Consider the following 23,280-nt stretch of genomic DNA (forward strand, 5'->3'; position numbering starts at 1 on the left):
AGTCCTTCGACGAGAAAATGCCGGCATCGAGTGCTTTTGATGCTTCCTCTTCGTCTCTTTCTCTCCTTTTTTCTCATCAGGAGGAAATGCATCGAGGGTTGAAGGTTGGGGAGAAGGTTGGAAGAACGACACGTTCGATGGTTTTAAAGGAGAGTACGGAGCTGACGGAGGCGTGGCTCGGAACCGTGCTAACGACTCTCGCAAAATCGCTTCTCTGTCGTTCGCGCCATCTTGAGGACTACGTCGTGACGTTAAACGAGCTACGCTCTGGCGGCGAGGAAGTTCAAAACGAGCAGTAACGACGAGGTACGGCCACGGAAGTCATTTATCACCCGACGTACTTAAAGTACCTACCTGTCGACAACAATTGAATTTCAAGCTACGCTCCTTTCGTCTTCGTCTTCGTCTTCGTGTCGCCGTCCTCGTTTTCGTCGTTCAGAAGAACGCAAACACTCCAAGTTTTTCGACGATACCTTCGAGACGACGCAGACTATGGCGTCGGTAAGCTTACCATAACCGAAACGACGAGAATCATTTTTAACATAGAAAGCGAATATTTCGAAAGCTGTTAACGCAATTAGCATTTCGCTAAACTGGTCGCTTAACACGTAACACGTTTGTTTCTAAAGCCACAAAACGTTGCTCTTCTGGGACGAAGGTAGTACTAGACGTCGCTTGTTCTAACGACCTAGGACCACAGACTTTTTGTTTGTAAATATAATTAATATCGCTCTGCTTTGACTAGAAAGTCAAGGACTATTTGACCTAATGAATAATGTATAAAAGTTGTTTATAGCAGCGTTTCTCAACCTTTTTGCCGTACGATTCAATACATTTCTTTGTAATAATGTTTGTAATATAACATTTTTTAAAATTTGGTAGACTGAAATCACTACGTGTTATTGTGAAGATATTGTTTTATGTATTTTCGCTAAATCGCAAAAACATTTTATGGGAACTTTCTAAAAATTTCGTACGAATGAATCATTTTTCTTGCTTTGTCATAATACCTATCATTCCACAGCCCATGAAAATTTTAATGCGACTCAATATTGGGGACTTTATTTAAGACGTATTTCATACTATTAATTATATTGGCTTATTATCCGGTAATTACGAAGATCAATTTTAATAAAAAAGATTGCGTATTAATTTTTATCTTCGTTTAGATAAAGATTAGAAATGATATGAAAGAGGACATGTTAATACGACGAAATATCAACTAAAATTTACGGAAATACTAATTTAAAAAAAAGTTATGTTATACGAGCTATTCCATCGAGTCGGTTCGAGACACGACGTCGAGAATTCCGCTGAGTCGTTCTCCCGAGACATTAAACCGCCGAAAGAAGTTCCCCCTAAAACTTGTTTCGTATAATTCTCCCATGGATAATTCAAAAGCGAATGCCAGTTCTCGCGAAAGGCATAAAAGCGAAAGATTAATAAATCCATTGGGCGAATCGCATCGACATTAAACCACGCAAAGAATCGGTTCTCAACTTGTTTTGCATATTTCTTCGACGGATTCGAGCTGGTACCGGTCTCTCATTCTTTCTTGTCTACGCCTAAATTCTCAGGCGTAAAGAAAAAATGTCGGGGACTCTTTACGCGTCTCGCGTTTCAAAGCCGATCTAAGTGGCTATCCGGGATGAGATCTCCAGCATCCGATCAAGCTCTCTCTCTCTCTCTCTCTTTCTCTTTCTCTCTATTTCTTTCCGTGAGGTTTTTCAGCGGGGTAAGGTAAGAGAAAACGACGGCGTTCGGGACTATCGGGTGCTTACGCTCTTTTTGGCTAACAAAGGGTCGTTAAAAATCCGTTAGATATGGCTGTCAGATAGGCAAGGCACCAGCAGTGCGGTTACCAAGAGAGAAGTTCTCAAGTTGAGCTCTTTGTACGTGATTTGAATGCGATTGGATGGATGGTGGTAGTGCAAGAAAGAGGATGACGGTAGAGAAGGGAGAGTGAGAGAGCGAGCGAAAGGGAGAGAGAAAGAGAAAGAGAGAGAGAGAGAGAGAGAGAGAGAGAGAGAAAGAGAGACGAGACGAGAGGAACTGGGCGAGCGCTAATCTCCGATCAGTGTCGAGAGCGTAACGCGATCCGACGCGACGTGATGTGATCCAGGCTCGATAGCACGGGAATACGACCCTACAGCAGCGTGCGCATGGCTATCGAGAAGGGTAAAGCTGTCAAGGGTTTACAAACCATAGTACATTAAGTTCGACGTGAAAGGGTCTATCTGTGGTATCCACCTAAATTGAACTTCTCGTTGAATCGCGGTGAATTCGCGCGCGAGTCTTGTTAAAATCATTAATCGATGAGACGTTGAATTGTCCTAAAACGAAAGAAAAAAAAGAAGAAGAAGAAGAAGAGCGTATACTCTTTTCTTTTTAATAAATGATTTCATTCGATATTTAAATTGAGATACTTTGACCTAAACACTCTGAAAAATTATCGAAATACAATAATGGTAAATTCTCAAGTTACATCAGTGGAAACAATCGTTGGACTCGAAAAAAAGATTGTTTAACGTCGTTACTTACCACCCATGGTTTTTGCTTTTAGGATCTCAAAGTTGGTACTCAACGAAGCGTCAGAAAGAGTGACGCATATCGCGAAACATTAAATTTTCTCCCTGGGGCTACACGATTCTTCAAGAGCATCGCGTTTCAAAGTAGCTCGAGTAGACAAATCGAAAATAACGATGCTTCTTTCATAGCGGCCAACAAAAGACGTAAGTCTCTAAATGGAAGGTGCACCCTGCTTTTCATGCTCGTTTGATTTGGAAATATCTATTCTCCTTATACGATGGTGAGGTAAAGAGAGAAAGAGAGAAAGAGAGAGAGAGAGAGAGAGAGAGAGAGAGGCCGACACTCGACACGAAGAGGCAGTGGTCGTACGCTCGCTTGCGGGCGCGCGCACGTTTTACGAGGCGACCGTCAAGAGTCGCTCTCGCCATCCTTGCGTGCAGCCAAGCGCTTGTAATACAAACTCCAGTGTAGTATGTAGTACCCACACGATGCTGTCACAAGTGCTCGCACGTCATTGTGATATTGTGAGTGCTCACAGGAGTGTGAGGAACCAGTTGTCGAGAGCAACAGCTGCTAGACCCGTAACCCATATACATCACCGCATGTCATTGTTCGCCGTGTGCATTATTCGAAACAGGTATGGGTACGCACCTTGGCATTACGTCACCGGGGGACAGTAAACGAGGTAATGGGCATACGTTACCGTAACTAAGGAATGGAAGCGCGGAGTTGCTCAATCGGACACGGTAATGCTGACACCATTTCGCGATTGACCTTTTCCTCCTTAGTGACTCGAAGCGAGTCTCTGGCGAAAGTAGAAAAGTTCGTATTTATTTTTTTTCACCTATTCTTCGCCATTCTATCGCGATGATATTCACTTTTCTTGAACGAACCGGTCTCTATTATTCTGTCGTTTGGTCAGATGTAAAAGATTGTACTAATTTCTTCGATTCGGTATACACATCTGGATGAGATGCTCGTTAAGTAGGTATACTATGTTAAATATACTTGGTATTCAAGAGCCCACATCTTCTTTGGCGTGAAATATCACCTCGGAGTAGCGTTTAATCGACCGGTTTCACGGGCTAATTGTTTCCTCTGGACCGTTTTTGCGCGTCGCGCGGAGATGGGTAATTAATTATTTACTGTACGTCTTCGCATTGGCGATGAGCGAGAGAAAGAAAGAGAGAGAGAGAAAGAGAGAGAGAGAGAGAGAGAGAAAGAGAGAGAGAGAGAGAGAGAGAGAGAGAGAGGAAGACGAATAAAAGGAGAAAGGGAGGAGTGAAAAATATCGGATGAACGGTTCGTTAGGCAAACGCCAAGTTTTTATGAGGGAAGCGTTCAATCGACGCGCTGAGAAGATGGCAAGTATATTTGTAAAATATAAAATAACAGTTCCTGTCAAGAATGACGACATTGACTGGCTGTCGCCATGACGTAAGATAAAATGTGTTTCCATTTCTTCGCACGCTGCCAACGACTATAACGACTACGATGACGATGCCGGCGGCAGTAGCCGAGTACCGTCGTTGCTCGTGCAATTTCAATATGAAATTGTGAATAATGCATGGCGGGGGATCTCTCGAGCCGGTACGACGTCGTCACGCAGCTCACATCCTCCCAGCGATGTAAAACTGAGATAGATGGAACGCGGTAAGTTTGAATAATGAGCGGGGAGCCGTAACGATGATACGCGCGGGCTACTCCCGCGCATCGCATAGCGTCCTCTTTCGCTTTCTCTCTCTTTCTCTCTGCAAAAGGCAAGAGGCAAGAGAGGGAGAGAGAGAGAAAGAGAGAGAAAGAGAGAGAGAGAAAGAGAAAGAGAGTACTGACTCGTTTCGCGCTGGAAAATCCAAGGTAGGGTCGTTATATAAGTCAGTCTAGCCCGACTCATTAACTAGTCCACCAAAAGCCATTTATCATTCGAGAATCCTGCCGGGGTTGTACGAACCAACTACGATACGTTATAGCTACCACTTTGCGTATTGTGCAAAAACGAGCTTTGAAAATATACGTTTTGCCGTTCTTAACCACTCGATTTGTGAAGGCGCGAGCGTGCATGTTCGTCTGCGAAAGATTCGAGAAGCCAACCAATCGCCCAGCTATTGAAACTTGGTACTTTTCTTGATTCGGTCTACTTTATCCGTATGTAAATACTTGTAGCGCCGTCATGTTGGGATTTCAACAACTAATAAAATCGTACGAGATTCTTTTACGATGGGCTTCTATCTTAGCGTGAATTAAATTTGTTACAAGGACGTTCTAATAAAATCACGAAATAACACAAGGAACGTGATATTCTACTTCTCAGTGAGAAATTAATAAGTCCAAAGTAAAACGTTTTAAAAGAAGAAGAAGAAAAAGAAGAGATTAAGAGAGAAAGAGAGAGAGAGAGAGAGAAAAGATTCTAAATGGTGTCCTGAAGTCCCGAATGTGGTGTTTGTAATGTCGTGAACTTGCCAAGGTGTAGGAAGCCGTTCGATGAACGAAGCAAGTTGAAATGAGAGAAGGGGAACACACAATGGGTTCGCGCCTTCCTAATCCTACGGAATCTCTGAGCCATATGTAAGGATTACGTTGGTCCGACTCAACATGGTCGCGTTGTCGTGTTAAAGCCGCGGACCAACCATTAGCCAGTGGCGCTTCACGAGCTGTTCGGTCCACACGAGCTTAGAGACGCTATCAGCAATGGCTTAGTTGGCCTTCTTTCTATCTTATCCTGTGATCCGAGTCTAGGTAGATGCCCATCTCTCTCTCTTTCTGTCTCTCTCTCTCTCTCTCTCTCTCTCTCTCTCTCTCTCTCTCTTTCTCTCCTCTCTAGTTGCGACGCATACGCTCCTTCTCGCCACAGTCAAGAGGTGTTACGAGCCGATAGTTATCTTCATATCGCGAACCCGAAGGCGATTGGACGCATTCTGTCTCAGACGAGGGGGCCAAGATGCTGAGATCTAAGGTAAGCAGGTAACAGAGTTCGTGAGTGGGATACTAGCTCGTAAAGTAAAGTGGGTATCTACGTAACCAAGATACGTTCCATCTAATGTAAACGTAAAGCCATTGCGATAAAATGAAAAATGTTTCCTTTCCTACGATCAAATCACGTTTAATGTTATTGTATCAGATATGAATGATTTTATGTCAATAATGGGAATTACAACATCGCGTTTTGTTCGTTCGTCATTGAAAGATTAAAAGAAATCGATCGATTGAGTCTTCAGTGGTTTTGATATTAAGTTAGCCACGTGATGAAGGAAGAACGTTTGATGGAAGAAAGGAACGCAAAGAGGTCACGTCCTTAAACCTATAATCACTCAATCCTGTACGACGGCCATAATAGATGCCTTTCCAGTAAGCTACGATCTATCATCGACTTCGCGACCGTAGACTCGGCTGTCTTGATCGCTGAAGGACAGTTTGGCAGTGGTTCCAAATGCGGATAACCGTGGAGATCCGGAGCGTCAGAAAGCAGAGGAGCCATGTACGTTAATTTGATTTTCTTCGCCGCATTTCGGACTTGACTCTCTCTCTCTCTCTCTCTCTCTCTCTCATTTGTTCTCTTTCTCTGATTGTCTCTCTCTCTCTCTCTCTTTCTCGCTCTCGCTCTCTCTTTCTCTTCGTCTTTCTCGTTGGTTCGCTCTCTCGTCTCGAGGTCGAGCGTTACGTGTCTGCGGAAGACGGGATCGGGCAATTTATCAATCCACGAGCGAAAGAACGACTCCTGGCCCGGCGGGTAATTTAACAAGATTGATGCGAAGCCGACATGCCACAGTTTCGCAGCTCGTCGAGAAGGGGTCGGTTCGTGTAGGTGGTGCGAGCCCGATGTCGAGGGTGTTCGAGGGAAGAGAAGGGCAGACGTGTGAGCGACTGGTTATTAGGAAGGCTCATCAAGCAGACCGGCACAGAATCACGCAGCACATTAAAACAACGCCAGGTCTGATGGAGGTTACTAACATCGGTGCGAGTGCCAGAATCACTGCCGTGTTACGGTCCTGTCTTCTTTCCTTCTTCTATTTTTTCCTCTGTTCTCTTTTATTTCCTTTTACCCTTCCAAGCTTTTCCATACAACAAACAAATAATATTATCTTTCTCTTTCTCATTTTCAAGAGAGAGAGAGAGGGAGAGAGAGAGAGAAAGGAAAAGAAAGAGATAGGTAAAGTAGTATTTACTCTTGGAATTAAAAGTAAAAAATTACATTATTAGCAAGACAAAAAATTTCTATGTCGACGCAAATTTATCCGCTTGGATGTTTCTGCTTGTCGGAACTATAAAGAATCAAAAAAGCCGGCCTACTGTTCGGCAACATTTCTTAATGTACGATGATTTTTATGCCCATGCCATATGATTAAGGCATACCTTTGGAAATCATAAAGGTAGATTTATTGTAAGCGCCGATGGGGAAGCGTTTTAAATATTTATGAAAGACCGTCCGGCGATTGTAGGGTTTCAGCAAAGGTATGGTGAAATTTCGTGAGGTGCACCAAAATTTCGGATAATGAAAAACAGAAAGCGCCGATCTTCTTCGTGTTATTCGTTTTGCCAAGGAAAATTTGCGAGGCGACTTAATTATCGCCTTAACAAGATTCAGCGCCGTAGAGTATGCCAGTGACCGTCATTCGGTTTTATAAACTTTATTTATAATCTTTGTAAGATTAGTTTGTTGACGTATAAAAGACTGGTATTATCATGTTTCAAAAGAGATAAGATTTAATATGAAAAAAATATGATAAAAAGTTGTCTTTTTATTTCTTTACTTCTAAAATAAGTTATCGAAGATATTAAATGGACATATCAATTTATGAAAGAATAATTTTAATTGTAAAAGTTGATCATTGTTTCTATATACATATACATATATACATATATATATATATATATATATATACATATATATATATATATATATATATATATATATAGGTATATAGTGAAAAGTTAGACGGACATCATCCCTTTGATTCTCGATCGTTTGTTTTGGAGTTTAGTCGGTCGGTAATGTCGACTTATCACGATCCTTCATCCACCGGATGTTGCCGTAATTATTCAGCCGTGAGCAAGGATGAACCGGCGAAGCGTCAAGGGCAGCGGAGGTCGGGCGAGGGAAACAATATTAATTGGCTCGTTTATTGCGGCGTGGGCGGCCGTGCGCTTTCTCCGTCAACTTTCCGTGGACGGTAAAGGGGGTTAGTGATGTAAGGGTTGTAGGGGTAATCTGGCGCGCGACATACCTCGGTAAATCACTGTTGGCTTTTCACTTCTCACTACTCGCTCCTTTTCGTTACTCTCTCTCTTTCTCTCTCTCTCTGTCTCTCTCTTTGTCTCTCTCTTTCTCTCTGTTTCTTTCTCACTTTTTCTTCGGATTTTCTTTTTTTATCCTCAACTATTCCATCCCTATTACAACTCGAGTTAAATTTTCTATGAATACTTGAATTTTTTTTTTACAAATATCATTCGTTACTCGATTTCTTTTTATCTTGAAAATTTGTCTCGTTGTCTTTTATTCCGCCTGAAATATTTTTCAAATTATGTACCTTCTTTACTTTCAACATGTTAACAAGTCTGAACGCTGTATAAGCGATCAGATTCGGAATAATTTACCCGTACGACGTATAAAGCAGAGTCACGCGGAGTGACGTTAACGGTTTTGTTCAAAGTGGAAACGTGAGGATCGATGCATGTCGATTCGTTCGTACCTATACATAGAGTATGTATGTATGTATATACATACGTACATATATCTATAGCGGAATAGCCATTATCGCGGGACGGACGATCGTCCATTTTTCATCGACATGACGCCGAAATGATCGTGAATGAGCGGAGCAAATCAGAACGAACATAATGACTGCTGGGCACGGCCGTGTAATGACTCTGCGCTTCGTCGCTTTACATGCTCATAACACGAACTCTAATTTAAATATACGTCGGCCAAGCTGCCAGACAGCTTTTCCTTTTTTTATGAATGACCCGTTTTGAAACGTACCATTAACGTATGGAATTTTTGTCTGAGTTTCGGAATCGCACAGGCATCGCGATCGATTAATTTTTCAAAGGTCTGGCACGTTCGAGATATAAAGAGAAAAGTTATTTAAGACGAGAACGAAGTTGGAATTTTTTGAAGATCTAAAAAAAACAATTCTGCTTTGCTAATTTCTTTCTCGTTTAAAAAAGTAGAAGTTATTGAAGACGAGAAGGCGAAAGAGATAGATAGATAAATAGAGAGAGACAGAGAGAGAGAGAGAGAGAGAGAGAGAGAGAGAGAGAGAGAAATCTTTCGAAGTGAGTTCGTTGATTTGTGCTTGTATTACGCTTTTACCGTGGAGAGGAAATATGCCGTCGAAACTGTCAAGTCATATATTATCGACTCCGGTAGTACGGCAAGCGTCCGGGATACGGGTACATCTTAAACGCATTCAGGAAATTGGCCGCGATATCGACAGCAATTTATCGCTAGAGAAATACCCAAAAGTCCTGTTTTTTTTTTTTTTTTTTTTTTTTGTCGGAGTTACTATCCTCGCCTTCTTCTTCGTCGTTGTTGGAACGCGCTCGCGTTTTGCTCGCTCGCTTGCTCACTCATGTATACATGCACACTCTCACGCTCTCTTGTCGTCACCACGGTAACGCACGCGGAACCGTTTGCAACCACGAAGCATTTGAATAATTTCGTCGTTTGCAGGCGGACTTACAACGATGCCGTGCACATCCAACCGACTCATAGCCGCTACTTACCACGAGTATAAGGGTGATCTTCGGGCAGTTTTCGTACGCGTTTTACCGTGCCCTTTCTCCAAGATGGGCCGTGAGCGCGCACGCGCGCCTAACTATAATGGTTCTTTGTGCGAGCTTTATGATTATCGCGCGTGTACAAAATAACGACGGACTGTAATCTCCGATACGACCTCCGTCCGCTTTCTACCTTACTTCGAGAAAGAGAAAGAGATAGCTCTTGAGATCACGAGTTTACGACGAGAGTGCCTCTTTCCGACTTCATTTTTCTTTGAGATTATCTGGATATGCAGGTTGGGTAGATTTCATCTTATGTGTTGAAAATTTTCGTTTCCGTAATATATCATTTTTATCTTGTCATTATTTTCCTTTTAATAACTTATTACAGGTCTATTTGGATATTTCATTTCAATTGAACCATGTATGATTGATTGGAATTTTTAATGATAACAAATAGTATTCGTTTTTAATTTATGTGATTCTCTTTTTATGACGTTATATGTACTTCAGTGATTATATAGGAATTAATTTTGTTTGAAATTGATTAAAATATGAGAGATCATATAAATTAACGTCATCTTTTATAGATCGTATTGTTTTAATTTTCGCTTTTACAAACTTTGGAAAGGAACAGAATCAATGTTATGACGAATTTCGCGAGACGCCCACGTTCAGTAGGAGCTTGTTCCGCGCGATTTTGTCGAATGCAAGTCTGCCGATATGTTTAATCGGACTTGTTGTCGCCCACAGCCGGCGGCTTTATCGCGTTCACGAATTTACATTCACGCCTTGCCATCTAATTCTCGTGTAGAAAGCGTAAAATTTACAAGCTTAAATCAAAGTGAACGAATGTGGATATCGTACGTTTGATTCTTTTCTTTTACGCCACCGTGAATGTTTTATGAATCCATCCTAAAACTGTGATATCAGTAAAAGAGAAAGAGAGATAATAACTCTTCGGTATGACAAGAGAATGAAGACTCTTCGAATGTGTAAGACAACATACCGAATGACTTCACCTGCGTGGAATTATGATATGGCCATTAATCATAGAACCCTCAGCGTGCGTGCGCACATCCTGTGGAAAACATTGACTCTCTAACAAAACTATAAATTTTCACTCGGCGTCTCTTACTGGCATAAAGTCCTATGACTCGAAATCGTCTGGTAACATTTCATTCGTAACAAAGACATGTTCCTTTCATAACATAATTTTACTTTCCTTTTCTTATTTTCTCTCTCTCTCTCCCCTCTATCCTTCTCTCCCCTCCCTCTTCCTTTCTCTCTTTCCCCCTCTCTCTTTCTTTCTTTTTCTATTATCATCGTTGCTCACTGATTATTCATAAATCGCAGAACTCGCATGAGTCTTTACTCACTTCTAGGAGGTTTAAAATTCAAAGTGGTTCTCTAAGCGTTTACGATGCTTTTTCGTTCTTAGATAAGAAGATAAGGGAGATAAAAGGAAATAGGCATAAAGAGTATGCTTGTCCGCGCATGCCTGCGTTAAAGATTACAAGTACATGCGGCTTGGAAATGATATACAATGTGCATGAACGAACGAACGAACACTTTTCTCATTGCGCGAATATGTTCGAAGAGCGCCATTCTTGAATATTTCTTTTTTAACGCTCTTTTCTCAACGATTTCTCTTTCTCTCTCTCTCTCTCTCTCTCTCTCTCTCTCTCTCTCTCTCTCTCTTCCTCTCTGTTAAGCCAAGACTGTCGAGAGAGGCACACCGAGAATAACGTTCTACCTACGCACACAACGTTCTCCCCTCCAAGGTTTTTGCGCCACTGAATCGTAATTTACCCAGAGCGTTTATGGCATTGTTGTGAAGCAGTGCTCGGCGTCGTCTTATAAAACCAATTTCGCGGGTATTATGCAAGCTGTCAGTCCCGTTGGTGAGTTATGGCAAGCTTAGCCCGAAGCACAAACACGTTTTACCATATCCCATACTCTCTCTATTTCTATATCTCTTTTTCTCTTTCTTTCACTCATTTTATTCCTATCTATGTTTGTATGTACATATAATATAGTCACTATGTTTATGCATAAATATGTATCTAGATACATATACATGTACGTCAATATAGCGTTTATGTTTTATTTCGAAATCAGGATCTCACTGAAATATATTTAACATTTAATAAATCAATGTGATCTTAAAAACGATATTTTTATTATCGATGGAAAAAGACATCGATCGTTACGATCGTTTGAACTTCTTTGATAACGGTTTTACGATAAGAGAGAAAAAGAGAAGGGAGTGGAAATATTGGGAAGTGATCGCGATCTTTGACCAAAATTATTCGAGGAGACGTATGTTCGTCAGGGACCTTTATAGCAAGGGAGTGGGGAATTCATAAAAGGCGCGCAACGCGAGATACCGACGGAAGAATTCCGATATTGTAGGGATCTATCGGTCAATAAACCGTCGCGTAGACTCTTGGAGGGAACGGGTAGGAAGCAGTATCTGAACGTCGTGTTTAACTCCATTGGAATATACGATGCTATATCTGGAATTTCGTTCCAGACCGTTAAGACACTAGATTCCACTTTATCGGCACTGTAATGGTTATATAGCTGTTAAAGTTGCCCCTCATACAACTTTTCCAATCTTATCTTCGCGTATGGGTTCTCTCGTCGAGCGTGGCGGAAGGGGAGAAGCGGTAGGTTACGCCGTAAAGGAAGCAAAAGAGGAAAGGGAGGAGGAAGAACGGAAAGGATTTAGTTAAATTGGAGTACGCGCGAGGAGTAGTCGCCGTTGAGATTTGTTCGGGCATCAGAGAGCGCTGACCGTTGTAAAAGCTCTCGGATATAGGAATGGTTGGGATGGAGAAGACGGAGGAGAAGGTGGATGAGGAAGTGGATGAGAAGATGGAGTGGGGAAAAGGTGGCAGCTTGTGTGTAAGCGGCAGGGAAAACCTCTTTCTCTTTTTTTTCTATTCGAGGTTAGGATCGAGCGCGCGTCGGTGACCAGCTTGTCGATACGTGCTTGGCATCTCTAGACAGCTATCCTGTCCTATTCCACCAAGAGAGAACTTAAGATTGTACGGCATTTGCTACCGGATCTCTGGAATCTGCTAACTGGTACCGCTTCGCCGGACAGCTCGTTTCGGAACGGTACGACGATCTTTCTCCTTCTTTTCCATCGTTCCGCATTTCCTCCATCCCCTTTTTATCCGACGATCTGCTTCTGAGAGTGCATTCGATGGAAACGCCGACTCGTTGAATATTTCAGACTTTAAAAGCTTTTCGCGGACTGTACCGTTTAACTTGGCCGGTAGTGAGCGGTAAAGCGGAAACGAGACTTCCATTTCTCCCTCCTCTATATCAGAAGTGCGTTATCGTAATGAGAAAGGGCGATCCTAAGCATCGCTTATCGATTTTTAAAGGATAATCTTAGGTTGGTCGGTAACCGGCTCACGGAACTTTTTCCAAATGTTCCACATACTTTTATCTCGTTATCTTATCACTGCTGACAACGTGCAATCATTTTCCATTCTTAACTTTTCCATTGGTATTTCCAATGACAGGGTTATGTCCATGAAATGACAATCAATCGATATCGGTGAAAACGAGCCATCTCGTTGGATCATTAATCATCGTTGGTGAATCGTCCAAAGAAAAGGAAAGACTCAAAGAAGAAGAAAAAGTAGAAGTAGTAGAACTTGTGGAATTCGCTAATGGGGATTGAAAAATCGACTATGGGCGATCAGTAGATGGGCCAAAGTTATGTCATAGAATCCATGCTTGAGACGTACGATAATAAGGGGTCATAAGAGTGAGGAGGATGAGGGTGAAAAGGAGGGCGGCATGCGAGAAGTCGAGGGCTGACATAGCATCGAAGATTTACGGTCGCGGGCCGGGGGCATACATCCTGTATGAATGGCGGGGCAGCTTGTAATAATTCAACTCCGCGGCCACACCTCGGCCACTTCCCGTCTGCAGTCTGGCAGGGCACGACCACCGCGCGGACTGCCGCTGCTCCGTTGTGGAAGGCTTTCCGGTAACTGCGCGCTCGACATCTCTCCCACTTCTATCCTTTTCCTCTCCTCCTTCACCTCCACCGCCTATACCTCCATCCCTCTCTTTCTCTCTTTCTCGCTCTCCCATCCACGCCCCCGACAGCTACCCTTATTCGAAAGAGAGAAAGAGAGAAGAAGAGAGAAAGAGAGAGAGAGAGAGAGAGAGAGAGAAAGAGAAAGAGAGAGAGAGTACGACCCGAGAGAACGAAGAGCCCTGATATATCGGCCGCACACATTGCATTGGATGGAACGCAATATGTCCGCCGAGAAAGGCAATAACCATTAGGTCCCGAGAAAACTGCCCCATTTCAAACGACACGAACGGTCGAATATCAGGAAATTTATATCTGGTAGCCTTCCACATCCCCCTCCATACCAATGCCCCTTCTTCTTCTGCCGCACCATGTTTCTATTATCTCCTTCTCTCTTCTCTACTTCTCGAAATGCCGCGACTCAGGAAGGATCGGCCAAATACGACTATGACGGCGACGACGAAGACGAGGACGACGAGGTTGCCCATTATACTTCTCTCTCGCTCTCCCTCTCTCTCTCTCTTTCTATTTAAGATACTGTATCTAGTTCGATTTGAAAAAGTCGAAAATATGGATAAAAAGAAATTCTATTAATAGAAGTGGTCGTAAAAGTGATGTATGTATCATTTGTAATAATTAGAAAGTAGACATTTATCTTTTCTCTCATATATGTACTTACATATATTCTAAAAGATCATGGTAATAACAATTTGGATTAGGAAGAATATTTGGATAGAAAAGTTCTGTTATTCATATCTATGTAAAACATTATATATATCATAACCATAATTTATATGCTTGGAAACATTTATTGTAGGTTAATGTTGTATGACTAATATTGGTATTCTTTTTGTTCCAGATGAACGTCGTGGCTTTAGAAATTATCATCTGTAGTCGATTTTCGAAGATAGAACGTCTAAAATGACTATCGTAAATATTTCCGTTTCCGTTCATACGAATTATAAGAGGCTATAATAGTTCTATTTTCATTTACCTATTTGTACCTCTGAAGACAGACATAGAGTATTGATTATAATTTTTATATCTAATTCTCATTAATTTAATAACAGTCTTTAGTTAAAATAGATACGATTCGACACACATTAGAAATTAAAAATAAATTTTAAACATTGTTGTTAATATACCAACTATGTTATTTTAGAAATATATTAATTATTTAATAATTAAATTTTTTATTGTAATAATATATCCAATATTTATTATTACAATAATAGTTCGTTAATTGTAACAAATCTTTTTTTAATTCTAAGAAAAATATTATATGGAATTAATCATTTTTCTTTTTTAAATTGTCGAAGATAATAATCGACTTCACACATATAGTTTGTACAAAAATCCAAAGTGTCGTAATTTATTGTTAATACGAATTCATTTCGAGAGGAACGTTAAGATATTTTCGTTTTTGTTATTACTTTTTTTTATTTTGTTTAATTTTCTTTTTTTTCTTTTTTTTCTTTTTTTAATAAAAAATCTGTCGTGAAATACAATAATCTGAAATCCGTATTGATCTTAATCGGCTTTAAAGGACGACACGTCTACTTTTTCGATAAAGGATATAAACACATTGGCCGCGCGTAATAAATGCCAGATTTATGGCGGCAAACGAAGCGACAGCGTCGTAGCGTCGAGCGGGGAAAGAAATATTACACGTCGCTCTTTTCACGCGACGACGGCTGAGAGCTGTCGCGCGACGAGTACCCATGACTGCTGCGCTCGTAAAGCTCGTGAACATCGCTAAAGCCGCACGTTCACGCCGAAGCTCTTTTCTCGCCTCTCTTTCTCCTCCAACTTTTCTAACTTTTCTCTCCTTTTTTTGCAATCTTCGTGCCACTGTTTTACGGTCAACAATCTCCCGACAATGCGTACCATTGTAGACATTCGGTATATAATTAAAGTATTTATTTATTTATTTATTTATTTATTTATTCCTTTTTTTTCTATAAAACAACTATGCTCTTGAAACATCGCCTAGTACAATATTCCGCTCGATTCAGCATCGATATTTTCTCGAGAAACTATCCTTGATTTTGTTCTAGAATTTATCGATTTATTTTCTAGCTTCGAAACAACCTCCTTAACCTCCTATAAAGAACGAGGATAATAGCCTGTGATTCTTCAGAAAGAGCATCCTTTTGCTAACAGACCTTTTATTAAAGGCGTGGTCGAGGCTAAACGATCCTCGTATTCGTCGTTAGTTCGAAGAGTGCGAATTGACATAATAGCAGCGGCATGCCGAAAGCTAAGCCGAACAGTGGTAGCAGTAGCAGCAGTAACAGCAGGAGTGCGAGAGCTTCAAGCTCTCGCCGCACCACGATTCTGCGGGTAGAAATTGCTTTTCCTCTATAAGGCGCCATTATCACGCACCATCTTGTTCAAATGGCTCCGTAAAATGCCAAACCGGGAACTCGGTATTGCTGTGTCCAGTGCTGCGGTCAGCGTTGACCGTGGCAAAAACTACCCCCATCCTCTGCCCACTCTCTCTCTTTCTCTCTCTCTCTCTCTTTATCCTCTCTCTTTCTTTCTGTCTTCTTTCTCCCCTTTAGATTCCTCTCTCTCTCTCTTTCTCTCTCTCTCTCTCTCTCTACGCCGGTAGAAACACGATTGTGCGGCGAAATTGCGGTTGCTCTTTTTCCCGGAGACCTCTTTACATCGTCTCCGCTCACTTTTTTTCTCTCACTCTCCTTTCAGTGCGGCGCAGAAGCACTTTTTTCGAAGGGCGTTGGAGTATATGGCGGACGTCGTCTCGGGAAAAGAGGGCGCCAGTTGGCGATGAGAGAGGGAAAAAGAGAGAGAGGAAGAGAGAAGGAGATAGAAGGCGCGAGTACATCGGCCACCGACGTAATATCGGCAAACGACGCTACATGCCGGCCAAATATAACGGTATAACTTTGCCAAATGATACCATTCCTTTAATTCTTTGAAACGACCTGTCCGGACGTTTTCCCGACGATATATTAATAACGTCAACTTCGCTCGCCGTTACCTTATTATACTTCCTTTCAAATTATCTTTAGCGAATAAAATGTAATCATTGTTGTTTTATTCGATCATTGTAAAAATTCGATTAGAGTTTTGTCTTATTTCGTGAATGATCATAAGTGGTGTATTTATTTCAAAACAAGAAAAAGGTTTTGGTAACAGAGTGAACAGTTTTCTTCAATACTTAACGAATTCATTTCTCCTTTTATTTTAACAGACTGCTAACAAGTATTCTCGTTTTCATCGAGATATATTGACGTTAGTTTATTGGAGGATTTATTTAAGCGTGCAGCGATATACCATCGAGAAAACGCCATTCAGATAAAATCGCTCGATATTGCTTCCTTACGTTGGAATTTCTTCGACTTTCGAATTGGATCGAGTTAGATAAGCAGAAAGCGGCTGATCGATGCCAGCGGAATAAAACGAATACAGGACTGGTTCCACGAAACTGATCGCCACTCATCAGGGAAATGATCCTCGAGCCAAAGCTCTTGGCTTTTCTCCATAATGGACAGATGTCCTGTCATGTTGCCCGGCTTTTTATCGAGGAAACGGGGAAAGACTATTCTCGAAATGTTATATTCACCCAAATGTTTCTTGGAAACTGTCTTATTATTATTGCTTTTTAAGCCAAGGATCATTATTTACGACATGTTTGTCCATTTGCATGTAATATATTTTTTCTTATTATGTTACCGTCCAACCATAGACGGTAAGATAGTTTTAAATTCGACATTTCAAAAATCCACAGTAAGTTAAAAGAACGAGAACTCATATTTCCTCCGCGATAACACGAAATGACGACTTTGGATCGTGCCGATCGCAACGTTGCAAAAATATCTCCAGGGCATGATTCCACGTGATGCGGTGTCGTTCACATATCAACGGCCTTTATCGATCACGCTTATCGCTATGATTCCCGAGAGTCGAAAGTTTTTCGATTTTCTACCGTTGCCGGCCGTAAAAGACATCACTTTCACCTTCAAATCCTCTTTTTTTTTCTTCTCGTGTAAAACGATCCGACTTCTTCCAGAGAATAAGTTCGATCGTGAAGGGTGATTTTATAGGTCTATGAGTTTAAATGTTCGTAAGGGTTTGGAAAGCGGGAAGCGTTACTATTTATTTGAAATATGAAGGGACCAGAAGCTATAGCATTTATTTGCCTTACGACCGAAAAAAATCCCAAAAGCGTTGGATCGACTGTTGGGTTAACAGCTTCTCTATCTCATTCTCTTTCGTCTTTCTAAAGCTAGAATATCTGCTTGAAGTTCAAGCATATGACGGTAGTCGGCATAAACGACAGCGACAATCCTGACCTAAGAATAGTACATGTATGTGCGAAGTGGACCGATAGGCAGGTGTTATATGCTCGGTAAGAAGGAAGCGCTTGATGTGAATATTAAGATGTTCATTAGCACGGAGTGCGCTTTCACAGTGTAAGACATGTTAAGTAGTACTACGTGCGGTTAAAGAAGAGGAAGAGAGAGAGAGAGAGAGAGAGAGAGAAAGAAAAGATGTGGTAGACTAAGCGAAGCTGAGTGTGAAAGATAGAAAGAGAAAAAGAGAAGGATGAAAAGAGAAGGAAAGAGAGGAGGGTGAAGAGATCTCATAGAGGGAGTAGTACCATTGACGGGTGATGAAGGGTCATCCCCTGCGGTGGTCTTTGTTATATCCATGACGGTCGGCATGACTATTTGCTCGATACAAGGTACCACCAACGAACGTTGGCATATCACCAACGGCCTTCCAGCGTCGGCATCGTCGAAAGAGAAAAAGGGAGAGAGAGACGAAAATACATAATAATCGAGCTCCTGACGGACCTCTCAATAATGTGAACTGAGTTTCTCTTGTCCTTTCTTTTCTGTCGTCGAACTCTTCCTCTTCTTTCGCCATACCTTTGTTCCTATATGTCTCGCCTCTTTCGTTCTTCTTTATCACCTCCCTTTTGTTTCACTGTGTTTATATTTACTTTCATGTACACGATTCTTTATCTTTTTCATTTTCACTCGTGTATATCCTTCTCTTTTCTTTTCTTCATCTTCCTTTCTCTATGCCTCCGTCTCTCTCGTGTCCGTTTGACTACGTACCGCCTTGGAGGCATCATTAGCCAGCATTGTGTCCGCAACACGCATACGCACTCGAGGTAAGAGTTACCATGACACCCGCTGCGCCTGTGAGATTTGCGATAGAGTTAATGATGCTGGGACCGCGGCGATTTAACAATAAGCCGCATTATTTACAGTCAGCTCTCGACTCCATTACCACCGGTTGTCCGCCTCACCTGGTCCTCGTTTCTTCTTCCTTTCTCTCTCTTTCCCTCTCTTTATTTCTCTCTCTCTCTCTCTCTCTTTCTCTCTCTCTCGCTTGCTGTTGCTTCGGCGTTCCTTGCCTTCTGCAAGTTTCTTTCTCTCTCTTTCTTGCTCAAATAAATTCTCACGTCTCTCGCAACGGCTTACATCATTTCCTAGCAAATGTTCTAGGGGTCCACATTAAAGCTTTATAGTCGGTTGTTGATGCGTACAAACTTGTTTATGCGGTGACCCACATACATTATACATGTATGAATATATCTCACATGTGGTTAGATGGCACAGTCGTGAAAATAGTAAGAAAACGAGATATTTCTCACGTAGACGATGTAAATGGGATAGCTAGATGTCGGTTAATTTAGCGAATTAATGTTTCTATGAATATATCTTAGTTGTTCGTCATAAATAGGAACGTTTTCATTAATGAATGCAAGCAGTATTTTTTTTTTTTAGTAAAAGAATCTAAATGCTTTCAGTTTGCACCGTTAATAAGTTGACGAACAATCTTTTGAGAACAAGGGACGATTGCATTTTCCGTGCATATAAGCAATTGTACGGTAATAACATCTGGGATTTCAAGTTCATGTGAGAGGGGTTTAATTTTGGGTAACGGATAATAGTCACCGTGGGAGGATACTCGTTACACCTTCTGCAAATTCCTGCTCAAAGCAGGTTACTCGACAACACACTGGGGAAATATATGCCAGACATTCAATCAGAACACTGCTTCTAAGGACAACTTATTATCGTTAGTATAAAACTTATGTAAGCAATATTACAAAGTTTGTATTTTCATGATATTTTAAAAAAATGTATCTCAATTATCTAAACTTTTGTTGTTGTAATTCGATAAATATTTTTCTTTGATATTCAAGTAAAGCTTATATTGTTGCGTGCATTTCATCGTTAATTCTAGTATAATACTCCGAACGAATCAGCCAACTGATTCATTATCATCTAACAATGCTTCCAAGAAATGTTTAGATGTTAAATTCTGACTCATACCACGTTTTATCTTCTTTGTCTCGCGTAGATTATTCTTCGAGCTTTTCTAACGCTAATAATAACTGTGATACAGGCACGATGAGTTGTATAATGAGAATAAAAGATATTTTTGAAAATGCCTCAAGATAGGAAAGAAGAATTAAAGAAGCGTATTCGTCATAACGAAGGACCATTGTGAAATTAAAATACAATCATTTGCCTGCATCGAATTCAATTTGGTAAATACGTCGTCGGTGCCCTTCTCCATTAATGAATTCCTGATTTATCATCCATTAAGGTGTCAGGGCGTGCTCGGGTTTCGCTGCTCGGTTCGCGCCGTCGGAAATTTATGTGGATAGGTGTGATTAATGCGATGTTCGCGGAAACACACGGACATCTGTGTTAATGGTGACGGATGGCCACCCTAATGGTGTCAGCCAGCGACAGGCGTCCTCATCTAGTTCTTCTCGGTCACCCGCGCGCTGGACTCGCTAGTGCTGGCTACCGTACTAGCTTCGTTCGTCTGTCTCTCTCCCCAATCTATCTGTCTGTCTGTCTGTCTGTCTGTCTGTCTGTCTGTCTGTCTGTCTATCTCTCTCTCTCTCTCTTTCTCTCGCTCTCGTTCTTTCTCTCGCTCTCGCTCTCTCGTTAGAATCTGCTTGAGTATGTGTATACCGCAAATCATTCAGTACGATACGACTGATTTCATGCGATCGCGCGTTTCATTGGCCTTGTCTCGATATAACGCAGTTATACTGTCGTCTGATACGGCACATTTCAAGCTCTCGAGATCGTTTGTTTTACGGATCGAAAAGACCATATCCCATAAAAGAACGGTGTTCTTCTTTAACCTCATTTATACGTCGAGTTTTAATTAATATTTAATGTCAGAGCGTCGTCGTAAAGATCTCTTAGTGATTAGGAAACTTGTAAAAAGGAAAAGCAAAGTCGATCTCGTATCGATAAACCGTATAAATAAAGTGGTTGTAGTAGAAGTAGCAGGCATTTAAAGCGGGAACGGAGCAGTCTTCAATAGCGAAGCATTAAATACTTCGTTTTGCAATAGCAACCGGTTCGATACATACGAAATGATCGCGTACTTAGAGCGAGAATCATAGAAGAGTAGGAAGACTAAGAAGAAACGAGAGACAACCACCGTAGGTAGTAAAACTAGCGCATGATAATTCTTTGAATGAGTATCGCGTAAATTATTATCGCGAGAAGTTTCGTACGCCTTAATAAATCCGTACGCGATTCGATCGAAGATAATTCGCGATGTCTTTTCCCTTCAGCGATTTAACTCCCGCCGATATCTCTCACTTATCGTCGATTCGTAATTAAATTACTAGCCGCATCCTGAGCGACTCTCGCAGGTATGCGAATGCGTACATGCCACACACACACATATATATATATATATATATGTACACGTATGTATGTGAGTAGAAATGATATCGCACGCACATCGCTATCGATGACAGATTCCAATCGCGATTCATCTTCCTTTTGCATCTCAAAAGCTTACGTAACCCTTTCGCTTAGTCGGAGGGATTGGCTGTATCGACGGTTCACCGCTGCAAAACGAATTATCATAACTCGTTCGAACAACATTGCTTATCCGCGGCGATTTAATTTAACGAGCATTCCATGCCGCGTTGCCTCTCGTAAGACGGCCCGTACCACCGGCGTTTATCGAAGATTTGCGAAATTTACGATGCGTGCGTCCGCGTAGGACATTTAATGTAGGAACCCGTAGCAAACGGGTTATCCTTTATCTTTATCTTGGACCAGCTCATGTCAAGGAGAGACAGAATGAGTGAGAGAGAGAGATAGAGAGAGAGAAAGAGAGAGAGAGAGAGAGAGAAACAGAGATAGAGATAGAGAGAGAGAGAGAGAGAGAGAGAAAGAGTGAGATAGAAAAAGAGAGAGACATCTAAATCATACGTCCTTTTAAAAACGGAAACTCTCGCGAGCTAACACGAAGGATTATTTTCCAGTGTGAGATAGGCGATTATGAACGAGCTAGGCGAAAAACTATCTCGATTCCAGGGCGACCATCGAATGTGGGAAGAGAGAAGAAAAGCAATGGAACGCATCGGCTAGGCAGGCAGGCAAGCAAGCAAGCAAGCAAGCAAGCAAGCGAGCAAGCAAGCAGCAGACAGGAGGGCAAGCAGGAGGGCAGGCAGGTAGGCAGGCGAGCAGGCAGGCAGGCAGATATTGAGCTCTATATTTCCATAAGCTGATATTTACGCGGCAATATACGCGGCCGTGCCCGCTACTTTATGGGCCTCGTAAATATAGCGGGCCGCCGGGAATTGGCTGGCAAGGCGGCCACGGTCTCTCTCTTTCTCTCTGCCCCTTCTCTTTTTCGTTCTCTTTCTCTCTCGTCTCAACCCCCACCTATTCCTTCTTCATCTGTCTCTTTCTCTTTTGCTAGGTGGAGAACGCTCGCGCGTGCTCTTGACTCTCTTCCTCTCTATAACTTCCCTTCGTCTCTCTCTTTCTCTTTCTCTATCTTTCTCTGTTTCTCTCTTTCTCTCTTTCTCTCTCTCTCTCTGTTCGGCCTCTGCATGGCGTAGCCTGCCTGTTTTGCCTGCCCTCATCCGGCCCAAAGACATAAATCGCCGCCAATTGTAAATAATACGCGACGTATGCTGATCTCCGTTTCTACGTACCGCTATATATGTATGAGTATATAACATATATATGTATATATATATATATATACATACACACCTATGTATGTACGTAACACCTGGTATATAACCATGCTCTTTCGAATCATCGTTCGATGGATGTCTTCTTGCGAATTTTGATGATCTAACTAATTTAATATTCAATATTTTACGCCATGTTTTCTTTTTTATTTTGAAGAGATCAAGATGATTTTTGGATTACAAGAAGGATACAAATATGTATTGGATTCATGTCGCTATAATTGTCTTCTCAAACTATGTAGATATAGCAGAGAGATATTCTTACATGTTATAAATGATCTCAACGTATCTTTGTTCTTGGATCTTTCTCGAAATAAATTTAGAATCTTCCTTACAGTACCACAATGTGCGAGTAATTAACTTGTTCAAACGTGTTCACTTGCTCGCACATAATTTACTCATTTATAGGGGCATCCAAAAGTGACGTTGTTAGAGATCATACCCTCTCGCACAGATGGCATAAACGTAAAGCTCAGCGTTGCTGTGATGTCAGCCATGAAATTTTTCTAACTTCTATGTAGCGTAGCTGACGAGTGTACTGAGTTATGGTTGTGGGCTGCGGTGGAGTTGAAAGCACTTGGATTTCACGTACTTTAACTGGATATACGTCTCGCTCTCTAGGTACGATCGTATAATACCGGTACATGCGAGTACACACCTTCAGGGGTGATAAATGATGGTGCCTCTGTGTTTCGCCTCGTACGCTGTTACGGTAAGATGTATTAATTTGGAAATACGTCGAGAAAGAGAGAGAGCAAGAGAGAGAGAGTGAGAGAAAGAGAGAAAGAATAAAAAAATTCACCTTAATGAACTATCAATGTTACGTTTATTTTCCAGATTTTATATTTAACGTGTAGTAATTCAAGAAGAAATATATATGTGTAAAGTTACTTAAAGATAAGAAATTTTGCTTTTTTTTTGTCTTTCTTTAAAAAGAGTTTCTTGTTTGGGGTATTAA

The 23,280-nt window shown here is 41.4% G+C and overlaps 1 long non-coding RNA gene across 8 annotated transcripts; it reads left to right on the forward strand.

The window, feature by feature from the left end:
- The first annotated feature begins 2,098 nt into the window (after positions 1–2,098).
- On the forward strand, positions 2,099–15,996 carry LOC146873066 (uncharacterized). Of its 8 annotated transcripts, none has more exons than XR_014982086.1 (3): positions 2,099–2,468; positions 2,564–2,732; positions 14,169–14,401. It is a non-coding gene; the product is annotated as an uncharacterized LOC146873066 (long non-coding RNA). The 8 variants fall into 8 exon arrangements; XR_014982090.1 differs by lacking the exons at positions 2,099–2,468; positions 2,564–2,732 and adding exons at positions 5,409–5,482; positions 5,765–6,004; XR_014982088.1 differs by lacking the exons at positions 2,099–2,468; positions 2,564–2,732 and adding exons at positions 6,324–6,481; positions 15,389–15,996 and having other exon boundaries at positions 14,169–14,239.
- The last annotated feature ends 7,284 nt before the right edge of the window (positions 15,997–23,280 follow it).

This window comes from Vespa mandarinia, chromosome 4 (assembly GCF_050613455.1).
Source record: "Vespa mandarinia isolate Hongniang chromosome 4, ASM5061345v1, whole genome shotgun sequence".
NCBI classification, from domain to species: domain Eukaryota; kingdom Metazoa; phylum Arthropoda; class Insecta; order Hymenoptera; family Vespidae; genus Vespa; species Vespa mandarinia.